The following is a 21,519-nucleotide window of genomic DNA, read 5'->3' as shown; positions in this document are numbered from 1 at the left end:
TCATCTCATCAAAGCGAATATTCCAACTCCGAGATGCTTGCACCAGCCCATAAATCGAGTGTTGGAGCTTGCACACCTTGTCAGCATTCTTAGGATCGACAAAACCTTCCGGCTGCATCATATACAATTCTTCCTTAAGGAAACCATTAAGGAATGCCGTTTTGACGTACATTTCCCATATCTCATAATCATAGAATGCGGCAATTGCTAACATGATTCGGACAGACTTCAGCTTCGCTACCGGTGAAAAAGTCTCATCGTAGTCAACCCCTTGAACTTGTCGATAACCCTTAGCGACAAGCCGAGCTTTATAGATGGTCACATTACCATCCGCGTCTGTCTTCTTCTTAAAGATCCATTTATTTTCTATGGCTCACCGATCATCGGGCAAGTCAGTCAAAGTCCATACTTCGTTTTCATACATGGATCCTATCTCGGATTTCATGGCTTCCAGCCATTTGTCGGAATCCGGGCCCGCCATCGCTTCTTCATAGTTCGAAGGTTCACCGTTGTCTAACAACATGATTTCCAAGACAGGGTTGCCGTACCACTCTGCTGCGGAACGTGTCCTTGTGGACCTTCGAAGTTCACTAGGAGCTTGATCAGAAGTATCTTGATCATCATTATTAACTTCCTCTCTAGTCGGTGCAGGCACCTCAGGTACATTTTCTTGAGTTGCGCCACTTTCCGGTTCAAGAGGTAATACTTCATCAAGTTCTACTTTCCTCCAAGTTACTTCTTTCGAGAGAAACTCCTTCTCTAGAAAGGATCCATTCTTGGCAACAAAGATCTTGCCTTCGGATCTGAGGTAGAAGGTATACCCAACAGTTTCTTTAGGGTATCCAATGAAGACGCATTTTTCCGACTTGGATTCGAGCTTTTCAGGTTGAAGTTTCTTGACATAAGCATCGCATCCCCAAACTTTTAGAAACGACAGCTTAGGTTTCTTCCCAAACCATAATTCATACGGTGTCGTCTCAACGGATTTCGACGGAGCACTATTTAAAGTGAATACGGCAGTCTCTAAAGCATAGCCCCGAAATGACAGCGGTAAATCGGTAAGAGACATCATAGATCGCACCATATCTAATAGAGTGCGATTACGACGTTCGGACACACCATTACGCTGAGGTGTTCCAGGCGGCGTGAGTTGTGAAACTATTCCACATTTTCTTAAGTGTGTGCCAAATTCGTGACTCAAGTATTCTTCCCCACGATCTGATCGCAAGAACTTGATTTTCTTGTCACGTTGATTCTCAACCTCACTCTGAAATTCCTTGAACTTTTCAAAGGTCTCAGACTTGTGTTTCATTAAATAGACATACCCATATCTACTCAAGTCATCAGTGAGGGTGAGAACATAATAATAGCCACCGCGAGCCTCAACACTCATTGGACCGCACACATCAGTATGTATGATTTCCAATAAGTTGGTTGCTCGCTCCATTGTTCCTGAGAACGGAGTCTTGGTCATTTTACCCATGAGGCATGGTTCGCACGTGTCAAATGATTCGTAATCAAGAGACTCTAAAAGTCCATCTGCATGGAGCTTCTTCATGCGTTTGACACCTATGTGACCAAGGCGGCAGTGCCACAAGTATGTGGGACTATCATTATCAACCTTACATCTTTTGGTACTCACACTATGAATATGTGTAGCATTACGCTCGAGATTCATTAAGAATAAACCATTGACCATCGGAGCATGACCATAAAACATATCTGTCATATAAATAGAACAACCATTACTCTCGGATTTAAATGAGTAGCCATCTCGTATTAAACGAGATCCTAATACAATATTCATGCTCAAACTTGGCACTAAATAACAATTATTGAGGTTCAAAACTAATCTCGTAGGTAAATGTAGAGGTAGCGTGCCGACGGCGATCACATCGACCTTGGAACCATTCCCGATGCGCATCATCACCTCGTCCTTCGCCAGTCTCCGCTTACTCCGCAGCTCCTGCTTTGAGTTACAAATGTGAGCAACTGCACCGGTATCAAATACCCAGGAGCTACTACGAGTACTGGTAAGGTACACATCAATTACATGTATATCACATATACCTTTTGTTTTGCCGGCCTTCTTGTCCGCTAAGTATTTGGGACAGTTCCGCTTCCAGTGACCACTTTCCTTGCAATAAAAGCACTCAGTCTCGGTCTTGGGTCCATTCTTTGGCTTCTTCCCGGCAGCTTGCTTGCCGGGCGCGGCAACTCCCTTGCCGTCCTTCTTGAAGTTCTTCTTACCCTTGCCTTTCTTGAACTTAGTGGTTTTATTCACCGTCAACACTTGATGTTCCTTTTTGACTTCTACCTCTGCAGATTTCAGCATTGCAAATACTTTAGGAATGGTCTTTTCCATCCCCTGCATATTGAAGTTCATCACAAAGCTCTTGTAGCTCGGTGGAAGCGACTGAAGGATTCTGTCAATGACCGCGTCATCCGGGAGATTAACTCCCAGCTGAGTCAAGCGGTTATGTAACCCTGACATAGTGAGTATGTGCTCACTGACAGAACTATTTTCCTCCATCTTACAGCTGAAGAACTTGTCGGAGACTTCATATCTCTCGACCCGGGCATGAGCTTGAAAAACCATTTTCAGTTCTTCGAACATCTCATATGCTCCGTGTCTCTCAAAACGCTTTTGGAGCCCCGGTTCTAAGTTGTAAAGCATGCCGCACTGAACGAGGGAGTAATCATCAGCACGTGTCTGCCAAGCGTTCATAACGTCTTGTTCCGCAGGGAGAACAGGTGCGTCACCTAGCGGTGCTTCTAGGACATAATATTTCTTTGCAGCTATGAGGATGATCCTCAGGTTCCGGACCCAGTCCGTATAATTGCTGCCATCGTCTGTCGGCTTGGTTTTCTCTAGGAACGTGTTGAAGTTGAGGACAACGTTGGCCATTTGATCTACAAGACATATTGTAAATATTTTAGACTAAGTTCATAATAATTAAGTTCATCTATTTAATGAACTCCCACTCAGATATACATCCCTCCAGTCATCTAAGTATAACATGATCCGAGTTAACTAGGCCGTGTCCGATCATCACGTGAGACGGACTAGTCAACATCGGTGAACATCTTCATGTTGATCGTATCTTCTATACGACTCATGCTCGACCTTTCGGTCTTCTGTGTTCCGAGGCCATGTCAGTACATGCTAGGATCGTCAAGTCAACCTAAGTGTTTGCATGTGTAAATCTGTCTTACACCCGTTGTATGTGAATGTTGGAATCTATCACACCCGATCATCACGTGGTGCTTCAAAACAACGAACTGTCGCAACGGCGCACAGTTAGGGGGAACACTTTCTTGAAATTATTATGAGGGATCATCTTATTTACTACCATCGTTCTAAGTAAACAAGATGCAAAACATGATAAACATCACATGCAATCAAATAATAATAGTGACATGATATGGCCAATATCACATAGCTCCTTTGATCTCCATCTTGGGGCTCCATGATCATCTTGTCACCGGCATGACGCCATGATCTCCATCATCATGATCTCCGTCATCGTGTCTCCATGAAGTTGCTCGCCAACTATTACTTCTACTACTATGGCTAACACGTTTAGCAATGAAGTAAAGTAATTTACATGGCGTTTCTCAGTGACACGCAGGTCATACAAAAAATAAAGACAACTCCTATGGCTCCTGCCGGTTGTCATACTCATCGACATGCAAGTCGTGATTCCTATTACAATAGCATGAACATCTCATACATCACATATATATCATTCATCATTCATCACAACTTTGGCCATATCACATCACAAAACACTTGTTGCAAAAACAAGTTAGACGTCCTCTAATTGTTGTTGCAAGTTTTACGTGGCTGCAATAGGGTTCTAGCAAGAACGTTTTCTTACCTATGTGAAAGCCACAACGTGATTTGTCAACTTCTATTTACCCTTCATAAAGACCCTTTTCATCGAATCCGCTCCAACTAAAGTGGGAGAGACACACACCCATCAGCCACCTTATGCAACTAGTGCATGTCAGTCGGTGGAACCGGTCTCACGTAAGCGTACGTGTAAGGTTGGTCCGGGCCGCTTCGTCCTACAATATTGCTGAAGCAAAATAAGACTAGTAGCGGCAAGAAAGTTGACAACATCTATGCCCACAACAAATTGTGTTCTACTCGTGCAAAGAGAACTACGCATAAACCTGGCTCTGATACCACTGTTGGGGAACGTTGCAGAAAACAAAAATTTTCCTACGGTTTCACCAAGATCCATCTATGAGTTCATCTAGCAACGAGTGATTGGATTGCATCTACATACCTTTGTAGATCACGCGCGGAAGCGTTCAAAGAACGGGGATGAGGAAGTCGTACTCGACATGATCCAAATCACCGGAGATCCTAGCGCCGAATGGACGGCACCTCCGTGTTCAACACACGTACGGTCAGCGTGACGTCTCCTCCTTCTTGATCTAGCAAGGGGGGAGGAGAGGTTGATGAAGATCCAGGAGCACGACGGCGTGGTTGTGGATGCAGCAGTCACCGCAGCAGGGCTTCGCCGTTCTTCTGCGAGAGGGAGAGGTGTAGCAGGGGAGAGGGAGGTGCCAAGAGTTCAGGGTGCGACTGCCCTCCCTTCCCCTTTATATAGGCCCCCTAGGGGGGTGCGCCGGTCCTAGGAGATGGGATCTCCTAGGGGGGCGGCCAAGGGGGAGGAGTGCCCCCCAAGGCAAGTGGAGGCGCCCCCTCCCATAGGGTTCCCAACCCTAGGCGCATGAGGGGCCCAAGGGGGGGGCGCACCAGCCCACTATGGGCTGGTTCCCTCCCCACTTCAGCCCATGGGGCCCTCCGGGATGGGTGGCCCCACCCGGTGGACCCCCGGGACCCTTCCGGTGGTCCCGGTACAATACCGGTGACCCCGAAACTTTCCCGATGGCCGAAATAACACTTCCTATATATAATTCTTCACCTCCGGACCATTCCGGAACTTCTCGTGACGTCCAGGATCTCATCCGGGACTCCGAACAACTTTCGGATTACTGCATACTCATATCTATACAACCCTAGCATCACCGAACCTTAAGTGTGTAGACCCTACGGGTTCGGGAGACATGTAGACATGACCGAGACGACTCTCCGGTCAATAAACAACAGCGGGATCTGGATACCCATGTTGGCTCCCACATGCTCCTCGATGATCTCATCGGATGAACCACGATGTCGAGGATTCAAGCAACCCCGTATACAATTCCCTTTGTCAATCGGTACGTTACTTGTCTGAGATTCGATCATCGATATCCCAATACCTCGTTCAATCTCGTTACCGGCAAGTCACTTTACTCGTACCGTAATGCATGATCTCGTGACTAGACACTTGGTCACTTTGAGCTCATTATGATGATGCATTACCGAGTGGGCCCAGAGATACCTCTCCGTCATACGGAGTGACAAATCCCAGTCTTGATCCGTGTCAACCCAACAGATACTTTCAGAGATACCCGTAGTATACCTTTATAGTCACCTAGTTACGTTGTGACGTTTGGTACACCCAAAGCATTCCTACGATATCCGGGAGTTACATGATCTCATGGTCTAAGGAAAAGATACTTGACATTGGAAAAACTCTAGCAAACGAACTATACGATCTTGTGCTATGTTTAGGATTGGGTCTTGTCCATCACATCATTCTCCTAATGATGTGATCTCGTTATCAATGACATCCAATGTCCATAGTCAGGAAACCATGACTATCTGTTGATCAACGAGCTAGTCAACTAGAGGCTTACTAGGGACATGTCGGTGTCTATGTATTCACACATGTATTACGATTTCTGGATAACACGATTATAGCATGAATAAAAGACAATTATCATGAACAAGGAAATATAATAATAATCCTTTTATTATTGCCTCTAGGGCATATTTCCAACAGTCTCCCACTTCTACTAGAGTCAATAATCTAGTTACATTGTGATGAGTCGAACACCCATAGAGTTCTGGTGTTGATCATGTTTTGCTCTAGGGAGAGGTTTAGTCAACGGATCTGCTACATTCAGGTCCGTATGTACTTTACAAATATCTATGTCTCCATCTTGAACATTTTCACGAATGGAGTTGAAGCGACGCTTGATGTGCCTGGTCTTCTTGTGAAACCTAGGCTCCTTGGCAAGTGCAATAGCTCCAGTGTTGTCACAGAAGAGTTTGATCGGCCCCGACGCATTGGGTATGACTCCTAGGTCGGTGATGAACTCCTTCACCCAAATTGCTTCATGCGCTGCCTCTGAGGCCGCCATGTACTCCGCTTCACATGTAGATCCCGCCACGACGCTCTACTTGCAACTGCACCAGCTTACCGCCCCACCATTCAAAATATACACGTATCCGGTTTGTGACTTAGAGTCATCCAGATCTGTGTCGAAGCTAGCATCGACGTAACCCTTTACGACGAGCTCTTCGTCACCTCCATAAACGAGAAACATTTCCTTAGTCCTTTTCAGGTACTTCAGGATATTCTTGACCGCTGTCCAGTGTTCCTTGCCGGGATTACTTTGGTACCTACCTACCAAACTTACGGCAAGGTTTACATCAGGTATGGTACATATCATGGCATACATAATAGACCCCATGGCTGAGGCATAGGGGATGACACTCATCTCTTCTATATCTTCTGCCGTGGTCGGACATTGAGCTGAGCTCAATTTCACACCTTGCCACACAGGCAAGAACCCCTTCTTAGACTGATCCATATTGAACTTCTTCAATATCTTATCAAGGTATGCGCTTTGTGAAAGACCTATGAGGCGTCTTGATCTATCTCTATAGATCTTGATGCCTAATATATAAGCAGCTTCTCCAAGGTCCTTCATTGAAAAACTCTTATTCAAGTAGGCCTTAATGTTGTCCAAAAGTTCTATATCATTTCCCATCAAAAGTATGTCATCTACATATAATATGAGAAATGCTACAGAGCTCCCACTCACTTTCTTGTAAACACAGGCTTCTCCATAAGTCTGCATAAACCCAAACGCTTTGATCATCTCATCAAAGCGAATATTCCAACTCCGAGTTGCTTGCACCAGCCCATAAATCGAGCATTGGAGCTTGCACACCTTGTCAGCATTCTTAGGATCGACAAAACCTTCCGACTGCATCATATACAATTCTTCCTTAAGGAAACCATTAAGGAATGCCGTTTTGACGTCCTTTTTCCATATCTCATAATCATAGAATGCGGCAATTGCTAACATGATTCGGACGGACTTCAGCTTCGCTACCGGTGAAAAAGTCTCATCGTAGTCAACCCCTTGAACTTGTCGATAACCCTTAGCGACAAGCCGAGCTTTATAGATGGTCACATTACCATCCGCGTCTATCTTCTTCTTAAAGATCCATTTATTTTCTATGGCTCGCCGATCATCGGGCAAGTCAGTCAAAGTCCATACTTCGTCTTCATACATGGATCCTATCTCGGATTTCATGGCTTCCAGCCATTTGTCGGAATCCGGGCCCGCCATCGCTTCTTCATAGTTCGAAGGTTCACCGTTGTCTAACAACATGATTTCCAAGACAGGGTTGCCGTACCACTCTGGCGCGGAACGTGTCCTTGTGGACCTTCGAAGTTCAGTAGGAGCTTGATCAGAAGTATCTTGATTATCATTATTAACTTCCTCTCTAGTCGGTGCAGGCACCTCAGGAACATTTTTTTGAGTTGCGACACTTTCCGGTTCAAGAGGTAATACTTCATCAAGTTCTACTTTCCCCCCACTTACTTCTTTCGAGAGAAACTCCTTCTCTAGAAAGGATCCATTCTTGGCAACAAAGATCTTGCCTTCGGATCTGAGGTAGAAGGTATACCCAATAGTTTCTTTAAGGTATCCTATGAAGACGCATTTTTCCGACTTGGGTTCGAGCTTTTCAGGTTGAAGTTTCTTGATATAAGCAACGCATCCCCAAACTTTTAGAAACGACAGCTTAGGTTTCTTCCCAAACCATAATTCATACGGTGTCGTCTCAACGGATTTCGACGGAGCCCTATTTAAAGTGAATGCGGCAGTCTCTAAAGCATAGCCCCAAAATGATAGCGGTAAATCGGTAAGAGACATCATAGATTGCACCCATTGTTGAGGAAATCGTTAACTGGTAACTGCTCGGTTGGCTGGCGAGTAGGGTATTAATAGGCTAATCGGTAAGTTAATCGGCCATTTAATCAATTAACCGGACGATTTATCAGTTTATCGGCTACTCGGTGACCCTATGAGTAGGGATTAATCGGCAAGTTAACTGGTTAATCGGACAAATTCTTGAACAGGGATCGCACCATATCTAATAGAGTGCGATTACGACGTTTGGACACACCATTACGCTGAGGTGTTCCAGGCGGCGTGAGTTGTGAAACTATTCCACATTTTCTTAAGTGTGTGCCAAATTCGTGACTCAAGTATTCTTCCCCACGATCTGATCGCAAGAACTTGATTTTCCTGTCACATTGATTCTCAACCTCACTCTGAAATTCCTTGAACTTTTCAAAGGTCTCAGACTTGTGTTTCATTAAATAGACATACCCATATCTACTCAAGTAATCAGTGAGGGTGAGAACATAACGATAGCCACCGCGAGCCTCAACACTCATTGGACCGCACACATCAGTATGTATGATTTCCAATAAGTTGGTTGCTCGCTCCATTGTTCCTGAGAACGGAGTCTTGGTCATTTTACCCATGAGGCATGGTTCGCACGTGTCAAATGATTCGTAATCAAGAGACTCTAAAAGTCCATCTGCATGGAGCTTCTTCATGCGTTTGACACCTATGTGACCAAGGCGGCAGTGCCACAAGTATGTGGGACTATCATTATCAACCTTACATCTTTTGGTACTCACACTATGAATATGTGTAGCATTACGCTCGAGATTCATTAAGAATAAACCATTCACCATCGGAGCATGACCATAAAACACATCTCTCATATAAATAGAACAACCATTATTCTCGAATTTAAATGAGTAGCCATCTCGTATTAAACGAGATCCTGATACATTTTCATGCTCAAACTTGGCACTAAATAAGAATTATTGAGGTTCAAAACTAATCCCGTAGGTAAATGTAGAGGTAGCGTGCCGACGGCGATCACATCGACCTTGGAACCATTCCCGACGCGCATCGTCACCTCGTCCTTCGCCAGTCTCCGCTTACTCCGCAGCTCCTGCTTTGAGTTACAAATGTGAGCAACTGCACCGGTATCAAATACCCAGGAGCTACTACGAGTACTGGTAAGGTACACATCAATTACATGTATATCACATATACCTTTCGTTTTGCCGGCCTTCTTGTCCGCTAAGTATTTGGGGCAGTTCCGCTTCCAGTGACCACTTTCCTTGCAATAAAAGCACTCAGTCTCGGGCTTGGGTCCATTCTTTGGCTTCTTCTCGGCAGCTTGCTTGCCGGGCGTGGCAACTCCCTTGCCGTCCTTCTTGAAGTTCTTCTTACCCTTGCCTTTCTTGAACTTAGTGGTTTTATTCACCGTCAACACTTGATGTTCCTTTTTGACTTCTACCTCTGCAGATTTCAGCATTGCAAATACTTCAGGAATGGTCTTTTCCATCCCCTGCATATTGAAGTTCATCACAAAGCTCTTGTAGCTCGGTGGAAGCGACTGAAGGATTCTGTCAATGACCGCGTCATCCGGGAGATTAACTCCCAGCTGAGTCAAGCGGTTATGTAACCCTGACATAGTGAGTATGTGCTCACTGACAGAACTATTTTCCTCCATCTTACAGCTGAAGAACTTGTCGGAGACTTCATATCTCTCGACCCGGGCATGAGCTTGAAAAACCATTTTCAGCTCTTCGAACATCTCATATGCTCTGTGTCTCTCAAAACGCTTTTGGAGCCCCGGTTCTAAGCTGTAAAGCATGCCGCACTGAACGAGGGAGTAATCATCAGCAAATGTCTGCCAAGCATTCATAACGTCTTGTTCCGCAAGGAGAACAGGTGCGTCACCTAGCGGTGCTTCTAGGACATAATCTTTCTTTGCAGCTATGAGGATGATCCTATGTTCCGGACCCAGTCCGTATAATTGTTGCCATCGTCTTTCATCTTGGTTTTCTCTAGGAACGCGTTGAAGTTGAGGACAACGTTGGCCATTTGATCTACAAGACATGTTGTAAATATTTTATACTAAGTTCATAATAATTAAGTTCATCTATTTAATGAACTCCCACTCAGATATACATCCCTCCAGTCATCTAAGTATAACATGATCCGAGTTAACTAGGCCGTGTCCGATCATCACGTGAGACGGACTAGTCAACATCGGTGAACATCTTCATGTTGATCGTATCTTCTATACGACTCATGCTCGACCTTTCGGTCTTCTGTGTTCCGAGGCCATGTCTGTACATGCTAGGCTCGTCAAGTCAACCTAAGTGTTTGCATGTGTAAATCTGTCTTACACCCGTTGTATGTGAACGTTGGAATCTATCACACCCGATCATCACGTGGTGCTTCGAAACAACGAACTGTCGCAACGGCGCACAGTTAGGGGGAACACTTTCTTGAAATTATTATGAGGGATCATCTTATTTACTACCATCGTTCTAAGTAAACAAGATGCAAAAACATGATAAACATCACATGCAATCAAATAATAATAGTGACATGATATGGCCAATATCACATAGCTCCTTTGATCTCCATCTTGGGGCTCCATGATCATCTTGTCACTGGCATGACACCATGATCTCCATCATCATGATCTCCATCATCGTGTCTCCATGAAGTTGCTCGCCAACTATTACTTCTACTACTATGGCTAACACATTTAGCAATAAAGTAAAGTAATTTACATGGCGTTTCTCAATGACACGCAGGTCATACAAAAAATAAAGACAACTCCTATGGCTCCTGCCGGTTGTCATACTCATCGACATGCAAGTCGTGATTCCTATTACAATAGCATGAACATCTCATACATCACTCATATATCATTCATCATTCATCACAACTTTGGACATATCACATCACAAAACACTTGCTGCAAAAACAAGTTAGACGTCCTCTAATTGTTGGTGCAAGTTTTACGTGGCTGCAATAGGGTTCTAGGAAGAACGTTTTCTTACCTAAGTGAAAGCCACAACGTGATTTGTCAACTTCTATTTACCCTTCATAAGGACCCTTTTCATCGAATCCGCTCCAACTAAAGTGGGAGAGACAGACACCCGCCAGCCACCTTGTGCAACTAGTGCATGTCAGTCGGTGGAACCGGTCTCACGTAAGCGTACGTGTAAGGTAGGTCCGGGCCGCTTCATCCCACAATACTGCTGAAGCAAAATAAGACTAGTAGCGGCAAGAAAGTTGACAACATCTACGCCCACAACAAATTGTGTTCTACTCGTGCAAAGAGAACTGCACATAAACCTGGCTCTGATACCACTGTTGGGGAACGTTGCAGAAAACAAAAATTTTCCTACGGTTTCACCAAGATCCATCTATGAGTTCATCTAGCAACGAGTGATCGGATTGCATCTACATACCTTTGTAGATCACGCGCGGAAGCGTTCAAAGAACGGGGATGAGGAAGTCGTACTCGACGTGATCCAAATCACCGGAGATCCTAGCGCCGAACGGACGGCACCTCCGTGTTCAACACACGTACGGTCAGCGTGACGTCTTCTCCTTCTTGATCCAGCAAGGGGGAAGGAGAGGTTGATGAAGATCCAGGAGCACGACGGCATGGTGGTGGATGCAGCAGTCACCGCAGCAGGGCTTGGCCGTTCTTCTGCGAGAGGGAGAGGTGTAGCAGGGGAGAGGAAGGCGCCAAGAGTTCAGGGTGCGGCTGCCCTCCCTCCCCCCTTTATATAGGCCCCCTAGGGGGGTGCGCCGGCCCTAGGAGATGGGATCTCCTAGGAGGGGCGGCGGCCAAGGGGGAGGAGTGCCCCCCAAGGCAAGTGGAGGCACCCCCTCCCCTAGGGTTCCCAACCCTAGGCGCATGGGGGGCCCAGGGGGGGGCGCACCAGCCCACTATGGGCTGGTTCCCTCCCCACTTCAGCCCATGGGGCCCTCCGGGATGGGTGGCCCCACCCGATGGACCCCCGGGACCCTTCCGTTGGTCCCGGTACAATACCGGTGACCCCGAAACTTTCCCGATGGCCAAAATAACACTTCCTATATATAATTCTTCACCTACGGACCATTCCGGAACTTCTCGTGACGTCCAGGATCTCATCCGGGACTCCGAACAACTTTCGGATTACTGCATACTCATATCTATACAACCCTAGCGTCACCGAACCTTAAGTGTGTAGACCCTACGGGTTCGGGAGACATGTAGACATGACCGAGACGACTCTCCGGTTAATAACCAACAGCGGGATCTAGATACTCATGTTGGCTCCCACATGCTCCTTGATGATCTCATCGGATGAACCACGATGTCGAGGATTCAAGCAACGCCGTATACAATTCCCTTTGTCAATCGGTACGATACTTGTCCGAGATTTGATCGTCGGTATCCCAATACCTCGTTCAATCTCGTTACCGGCAAGTCACTTTACTCGTACCGTAATGCATGATCCCATGACCAGACACTTGGTCACTTTGAGCTCATTATGATGATGCATTACTGAGTGGGCCCAGAGATACCTCTCCGTCATACGGAGTGACAAATCCCAGTCTTGATCCATGTCAACCCAACAGATACTTTCAGAGATACCCGTAGTATACCTTTATAGTCACCTAGTTACGTTGTGACGTTTGGTACACCCAAAGCATTCCTACGGTATCCGGGAGTTACACGATCTCATGGTCTAAGGAAAAGATACTTGACATTGGAAAAACTCTGGCAAACGAACTATACGATCTTGTGCTATGTTTATGATTGGGTCTTGTCCATCACATCATTCTCCTAATGATGTGATCTCGTTATCAATGACATCCAATGTCCATAGTCAGGAAACCATGACTATCTGTTGATCAACGAGCTAGTCAACTAGAGGCTTACTAGGGACATGTTGGTGTCTATGTATTCACACATGTATTACGATTTCCGGATAACACAATTATAGCATGAATAAAAGACAATTATCATGAACAAGGAAATATAATAATAATCCTTTTATTATTGCCTCTAGGGCATATTTCCAACACGGTCCCCTTCCCTCCGCGCTCCGGCCGGGCGGTCGGCCCTCTGTGGCTCAGGCTCTCCGCCTCTCCCTCCCCTGCCGGTCTGCCCCGTGCCCTCGCTCGTTCGCCCTCCGGTCCGGCTTCAGCGGCGGCGCGCCTCCGGCGCTCCACCGGGCGCCAGTCTGCCTCCGGCCTCCCCTGCTCCCCCGACATTGAAATATTGCTACTGCCATTATCCTAGTGTTGTTTTGTTCATATATTGCTAGTGGTCTGTTGTTTGGTTCATATACTATATTTAGAGAAAAAAAATTGGGATGAATACCCAGCCTTTATTTTCTGGAGCAGCCACTGCTATGGGATCACCGAACAGTTCAAAAGTGCTACACTTACGGTATTCTAGTACGGACTGGCTTCACGGACTGCTCTCTCGCCAATTAACCCCCCTTGATTTTCGCTGGTGGGACCCCTCCTCCCTAACCTTCTCCAACCATAACTCTTCTGCGCGTCCGTAACCGAAATCCTGCGGAAATACGTCAGTAAGTCTAGCATCTCTGCCGAACAGTTCCCTAGTATAGTGAAAAACAAACCAGACGGAGCAGGAAAACCCACCCCTCCTCTCCATCTCCATGCGGTGGCTGGATGGCGGGGCCCACCGTCCCACCTCCCGCTCCGTCCATAAAACCCCCACCCCCTCCTGCCTTGCCCCCATCCGTTTCCCTTGCGCTCTTCTCTTCACCAACCGCAGAGGCCGAGAACAAGCATGGCCCACCTCCTCTCCACCCCCCGCGCCACCGTCCGAGCGCTCGCGCGCGGCCTCCCGACCGCCGCGCCCAGGGCGGTCGCCTCGCTCCTCGTCGTCTGCCCGGCTGGCCGCAGGGCCGAGGCCGTCGCGGCGGCGCTCAAGGCCGCCACTGGAGGCGCCCTGCAGGCCACCAACGGAAACGGAGGCGGCCGCGGGCTCCCGTTCCGCGCGTCGTTCGTCGTGCGCGCCGCCAAGGGCTCCGGCGACGACGGCCACATCGTCCCCGCCGGCAACGATGACGACAAGGACGCTGACGCCTTCATCTTCGTCGTCCCCGCCGGCAGCGACGAGGAGAAGGACCGGGTCCTCGTCACCGGCCGCCAGGAGGACAAGGACCGCGTCGTCGTCACCGGCAGCGAGGAGGACAAGGACCGCGTCGTCGTCCCCGGCGGCGAGGAGGACAAAGCTGGCGACCTCTACCGCTTCGGCAACCGCGAGGTGTTCATCCCAGAGGTACGCTTCGAGCTCTCAGGCCACCTGCACCCGTGGTACATGCAAGGTCGAACAGTTGGGAGATGAACGATCGATATATTTCTTTCTGCTCGGTCGACGGCTCGACGCACCGGCGGCGGTTGCGGTGAAGGTCCCTCGGCCGGCCGGGTCGACCGGCTCGCTCGATCCAGCGGCTGCTGTTACAAACAGGACACCAGCTACTAGAGTAAATAATACGTATGTAATCTGTATGCTGCATGCCTGCAGATGACCCTGTACGAGCTGGTGTTGATCTGCCACGAGGAGACGGGTCGGCTGCTGAACCGGGCGCGTCCGCCGCTCGACAAGCTCCATGGCCTCAACATCCTCAACGAATCGCACCAGCTGATCAAGGAGGAGATGCGCAAGCTCGAGATGCAGGACGTCCCCGTCCCCGGAGGAGGCCGCCGCGTCGCCCACCGCATGGTCGGGCTACACCTGCGCGTCGTCGCCTGGGCCGGCAAAGTCGAGGGTCTCCAGCCCCACCACTACCTGCCGGGGTTCCTCAGGACCGAAGAGCGCTACCGCCTCCCTAGCAAGAGCAAGCTCGCTGGCATGCTCATGGAGCTGCTGCTCTACTCCATGATGATGGCGTCAAACGCTATCACCCCTTTCCTTCCCGAGCAGGTCTTTGATTTCACCAACTACCCGTAAGAACATATCTTGGTTTTATTCCAAAGTTGCATCTTTTGTTTGCTTGAGCTCCATTGTTCTGAGACTACCACTAGTGCGTATATGGCTTACGATGGAGCCCTGTTAAGATTGATGTAACAGTTCTCATGATCAGCAACATTCAGCTGCTTGTTACGGCTTTGCTTTCATTATCCTTGTTGTGCTGGTGCGCCTCTGATAATTGCCCCTTGGTGAATCAATTTGATTTTGATGCGTAGCAGTGTGTCTCTGCATATTAATCATCTATTGTTGCTTTATAAGGTCTAGATTCTATGTGTGCCTATATCATCATGTTTACCTGGTCAGAGTCAGACTGTTCTAGCCATTTGTAAATGTGTTAGTATCAGGTGACTTCTAAAGATGGCACACTGTACTGGTTTGCACTTGGGAACCCTGTTCATGCTTTGAATCGTCATGCTATTCCAGCAAAACAAAAATCCACATTAGCTCCAATTCGTTCTACCGATGCTTAATACAATTGGTTTTACTTGTATGTCAGTGAAGTCAGATAGGGAAAGTAACAGTGTATAATTTTACAGATCATATTTGAACTGATGTCGTAAAGGTGAAATTTGGACATTATGTATTCTTGCTTATTTCCATGTGTACGCCCATTCTCTATAACACTAAGCTCTCCCTAGTTTTAAAGAGACCACCTTCAATTGAGGTTTCCAATTGAGATTGGGTCATTCGATTTTGACAGGGTCAACAATTTCTCAAAGCTTTCCCATTCAATTATTTTATATTATACACTATGCTCCTTAATTTTTAAGGCATCACAATTAATTGATGTCTTCAATTTAGAATTGGTTCAACTCAATTTTGATTTGGTCAACAATAGTAAGCTCCCTAAATTTTAAGGCCTCACAATCAATTGAGGTCTCCAATTGGAAATGGTTCATCTGGTTTTGACCGGGTCAACAATTTTCAAAGCTCTCCCATTCATTTCTTTTATACTATACACTATGCTTCTTAATTTTTAAGGTGTCACAATTAATTGATATGTTCAACTTAGAATTAGGTCACTCGATTTTGACCGGGTCAACAATTTCTTGAGGAGATCTCCCATTTAATTAATTTAATTCACTATGTTTTCTAATTTTGAAGCTCTTTCATTCGATTGAGGTATTTAATTTTAGATTTGGCTAACTATTTTGATCAGGCCAATGATTTTTGAAATCAAGCAGCAGCAACCGGCCTATAGAAACATATCAATCTTGCGCACCCTCCCACCACCTAGAAAAAAATGCCACCATCCGATACTGTATCATCAATATAATACATGCAGCTACCAACATAGAAATTTCCCCACATAAATATGGGTTTATTAGCGGATAACACAAAATCACAGCGCGAAAGGCCCACCAAATCACCGTGTTATAAAGAAAACACTCCATCATCTCCATGCCCCGCCAAACTAAATATTCCATCAATTAAAAAATATAAGGGTTATTAGTTTTTTGGAAAGTTAAATTCCTTTAACTTTGACCAAGTTTAGAGCCAAAAATATCGACATCCACAATATTAAACAAAATTAATATGGAAACCCATTTCATGATGAATCTAATTATACCGATTTTATATGATGGATTTTGATATATTTATCTACAAATTTGATCAAAGTTAAAAAAAGGTTTGATTTTTCAAAAAAGTAATACACCTTGCATTTTGAAACGAAATGGGTAATTTTTTAAAATACCCAACAACCTCAACGGCGCAGCAAAGCGCGTCCAACCCTTATAGTATTATGATTATGTTATCATTTGGTAGACAAGAATCCAGATACATGAAAATTGGGGACATAAAGAATGCACTAGCAGTCTAGGACACAAAAAAACATGTCTAAAAGTCGCCAAAATTTGTGAAATTAGTTTTTGGCATAAAGATAGGTCACATGCATCTACCATGCTACAGAATTTTGGATCCAAACTTTATAAACAAAAAAAACACACAGAAGGTTTTGAATAATACTCATCGTTTTAGTAGCATCATTGTTAGCTTGAGCTCCATTATTCTGAGACTAACGGTTGTAAATGGCTTACGAGTCCTGTTAAGATTGAGGTAACAGTTCTCATGATCAGCAAGTATCAGCTTGTTACAGCAGCCTTGCTTTCATTACCTTGGTTGTGTTGGTGTGCCTCTCTGGTAATTGCCCCTTGGAGAATCAATTTGATTTTGATGCGTTGCAGCATGTGTGTCTCTGTACTAATGATCTAGTTTTGCTTATTAAGTTGTCAGCTTCTATATATATGTGCCTGTATCATGTTCATATTACCTTGTCAGACATGTTCTATCCATTTGTAAACATGTTAGGATCATGCTTTTGAATCGTCATGCTATTCTAGCAAAACAAAATTCCACCTTGGCTCCACAGTTGGTCCAGTCATGTCATTGCCGAGGAACTGATAATAAACTTAAAATGTCATGCGAATACCCTGTTCCACAATTCCTGCTCTTGGTATAGACCGTACGTCTCACGAGGAATGATCTGATCTTCACTACACTTTGTCTGGACAAGAGCTTTATGACTAAACATCGACTGTGAAGTGCCTGCATGTGCATGCACAAGAACATATGGCATCCACCCTGCTGTTGTAAGCAAGAGCTTGGCAGCTAAGTGTGCACCGTATAGTATAGACCCATCAGATGAAGCACCTAGAAGAGAAAACTATACCTCGCTTTTCATTTCACGGAACTATGGAGTTGCGGGACTTCTACATGCATGGACGTCGATACACCTGGTCCAGCGACCGTGAGGTCTCCATGTTGGTTCGGAACGATCACATTCTCTGTTCCTCCAACTGGGTTGCAGCTCATCCGCATTGCCTTCTTCGATGATTTTCCTCTGCGGCATCGGATCATTGCCCCCTCATCATCGATTGTGCTGACCGCCCTCCTGGAGCCAAGCGCTTTAGTTTTGAGAGGTATTGGCCACAGCTTGAGGGCTTCCACCTTGTGGTCTCCGAGGCATGGAACTTTGTGGACCGGGACCCCGACCTATTCCGCTGCATCGTCGCGAGGCTTAAATCCACGGCACGGCTCTTGAAGAAGATTTTGGTCCTCATGCCGACCTTCCAGCCTATCCCGAGTATCTGGGGCTACTGGATCCATGTTTAATCAAAGGTAGTAAGCCAATTCCTAGTCGACCATGTTCGACCTAAGTCTCGGGGGCTACTGCATGAACGTTTCAGGTCGGCATCTGGCCGGTCGATCGACGAACCCCGAAGAGCTGAGTTCGAGAGCTATTTGCGCCCTTGCCGCTAGTCGGCTAAATTATATTTCGGATTGGCATCTATTAGGTTGATTGACGAATCCAGCAGAACCAAGCTCGGGGCCTTTTCACGCCCATGCCTTTGGTCGGCCAATATATTCCAGGTCGGCGTTTGGCAAGTTGATCGACGGATCCCCCAAAACCAAGCCTGGGGACTACTTGTACCCAAATGCCGCTACTCGACTCAGGTAGTTCCCGAGGAGATTCGATCCTCAGGTCAGCCATGTTGCCCAACCTAACTCTCGGGGGCTACTACATTGAAGTTTCAGTCAAAAATTCGAAGTGCAATGAACAATCTGAGAAGATTCGATCCTCAGGTCGGCCATTCTGCCCGACCTGAGTCTTGGGGGCTACTACACACCGGTCCGATCTAGTTCAAGTCTACGAGGAGAATTTTGATCCTCGGGTCGACTTTTCAAACTAGCATGAGTCTCGGGGGCCACTGGATCCGTTGTTTTTAATAATAAGCTAACATGAGGAGATTTGATCCTCATGTGGGCTATTCTGCCCAACCTGAGTCTCGAGGGCTATTGCATGAGCGGTTTCTGCTAAGTCTAAATTATATGACCCGCAACCTAGCTTGTGTCAAGCCAGACTGCAGCTCGGGGCCTACAATACGCGAAGGTGCTAATTATGCTACATGACTCATGGTGTGGACCAGAACTAGTGCCGATCTGCACCTTGAGGGGTACTGGCTATATAACTCGGCAGAGAATAAATTTCACCAATAGCAATTTTTCTTTGAGAAATCGGCTCGTGTAAGCCGACTTGGTGGGAAAACTTTTTCGCAGAGGCCGACTATCTTCATCGACAATTCAAGAACGAAGTGGTTCGTCTGACTTTGGAAGAAATCTGGCCATAGGAGGCAGGCGACAAACAATTGTTGTTAAGGGAGCTTCAAAGAACCAGGTTCAACCTCAGCAAGTGGAAAGCAATGTGTAGTTCAGTGTTGGTTGAGATGCAACCAAGCTGGAAGACCAGTTGGACCCCTAGGTCGGTTCCGTCCTGGGCCACAATTTGTGGTCCATGACACCTTATACGAAGACTCTGAAAGCCTTGCCATTCAAGAAAAAGGAAGGCGGATGCATGGAGGACTCCTCTCCACCGACGTACCCGACTAGGACTCCTGTAATCCTAGGCCTCCAGAATCTTGTATAAGCCGGGGGCAGGCTGGTCGATAGATAACATCTTAGACAAAAGACAATCCTAGGCCTCTAAATCAACGATCCGTAGCCTTCAAATAACCTAGCTCTGGTGTAGGGCTAGAGATAATGACGGGGAAGGTCGTGGGGTGCATGTTCAAGATGGTAGATGAGTCAAAAGAACGGGAGGATGGCATCTGTTAGACTGATACCAAGCTAGTGTGGATAATTCTCTATGTGTATTGGCTGTTGTAGGAGTATATGAGGAGAAGCCAAGAGGGATCAACCGATGCAATAGGCTCATGGGCCTTAGCATCGGCCAAGATCCTAGGAGACATGTACTTCATGTGTACACAACATGTGATAAATCACTAATTAAGGGGCACCTCTCGGAAAAGTTACCCATCTCCTCTGGTGGTGACAAGTGGTGCATCCCATGCGCAACACTTGTCACAACTAGAAAGTTTTGATGGGTTGTTCTCATCCCACGCGTGATGATGGGAGGTTGACTGTTTGTGTTTTTTTCATAGATTCGTCCCTTTTCAAAATGATTTGTCTCTTGAACCATGCATCCAAATCATGAACCATTTCACCGTTGTGTTTGAACTAGACACGTCTTAAATAGGTTTTGAGAAACCTTTTTAGGAAAATATGTGCTTTCAACTAGAAGTAACGTGTGTGTGCTGCCAATGTGAACTATCAAAGTAACTTGTGCTTCTAGTGTGAACTATCAACTAGTAGTTACTTGTGATTCCAGTGTGAACTAAATTGCGCTATTAATACAAACTATATTGTGTTCCCCAAGGAAGCACAACTGTGCTTTTCACACAGTGAACCATTACTGTGCTTTCGTGTGTGCCTATTCACACGAAAATACAACTATAATGCTTTTCACATGAGAAGCACAACCATGTTTCATGCGAAAGCACAACCATGTTTCATACGGTAACACATGAGCTTGTCACACATAAACCAAAAATAAATATAAATAAAACATGACGGTGAGGAAAATGCTCGGCATGTGACACGTGGCGGCGCTGTAGCACGCCACATGGTGTGCTAGGGCGCTCCTGCCCTAGGAAAAGCGCCCCGGGGGCACACTCCAACTAGTTGTTCCCCACGAACAGTGGTACGTATCCCGCGCCCATCAGAGTTCAAGTCCCAGACTTGACATTGGTGCTTGCATTTTGCTGGATTTATTCCAGGCCTTCAGGGTGATGCGCGTTCAATGGAAGGAGACATTCTCGTCGACTACGAGGGCGTCTGTGTCAACTTCGTCAATCTCAAGATAATGTGCTGGTCCAGTCTCCTTGAGGCGCTCATAGGGATAGGACTGACGTGCGTGCGTACACAGGGGTGAGTATATGCTCGTGTATGTTAACGGCTTCAACTATATACCTTGCTTAAAAAAACTGGTTGCTCCCCGGCACGTGCAGCACATGTTAAAAGACTCCAAGTGGTTGTTTGAATATCCAGGATTAGATGTGAGATTTAGGAAAACGAGTTTTAGGAGGATTTGAGGAAGTTTTAGTTAGTTTTTCTGTTAAGATAAATATATACAATTTCTTGTTTGAGTGGAGAAAAAGAAGGAGGAAAACACAATTGCTCAGTTACGTACCTCGCTCCTCCTACGCGAGGCCATGAAGCTTCGCCGTGCATACTTCTCCTGTTCGTGTGTATGCTACATGATGCGGACGCACATGCTTTTCTGCCAAACGCGAACATAATTTGCGAGGTGGCATACACGAGCACAAACAATGGCTTCGAGGTGGACAAAATGTACATATAGCAGTATAGCAACGCAGGTGCACCGCTCGGTGTGGAGCGGAACGGTGGCAGACGCAGCCAAGCTGGGCATGGATGTCTTGAGAACGGGCATGACGAGATAACCAGCGCCGCAGCGACCAAGCCGGGCATGGCGAGCTAAGTAGTAGAAGAGCCGGTCGAGGCACGGCCAGCCATGGCAGCGTGGTCTGTCAGCGACCACGACGAACCGACGAGGAACTACGCACATCTCTTGCCATTATGCCGGAGTCTATTGCGGTCGGGTATCAGCCTTCAGCCTCACATCG

This window comes from Triticum dicoccoides, chromosome 5A, assembly GCF_002162155.2.
Source record: "Triticum dicoccoides isolate Atlit2015 ecotype Zavitan chromosome 5A, WEW_v2.0, whole genome shotgun sequence".
Lineage (NCBI taxonomy): Eukaryota > Viridiplantae > Streptophyta > Magnoliopsida > Poales > Poaceae > Triticum > Triticum dicoccoides.
The sequence above is the reverse complement of the archived record's forward strand: the minus strand, read 5'-3'. Positions refer to the sequence as shown.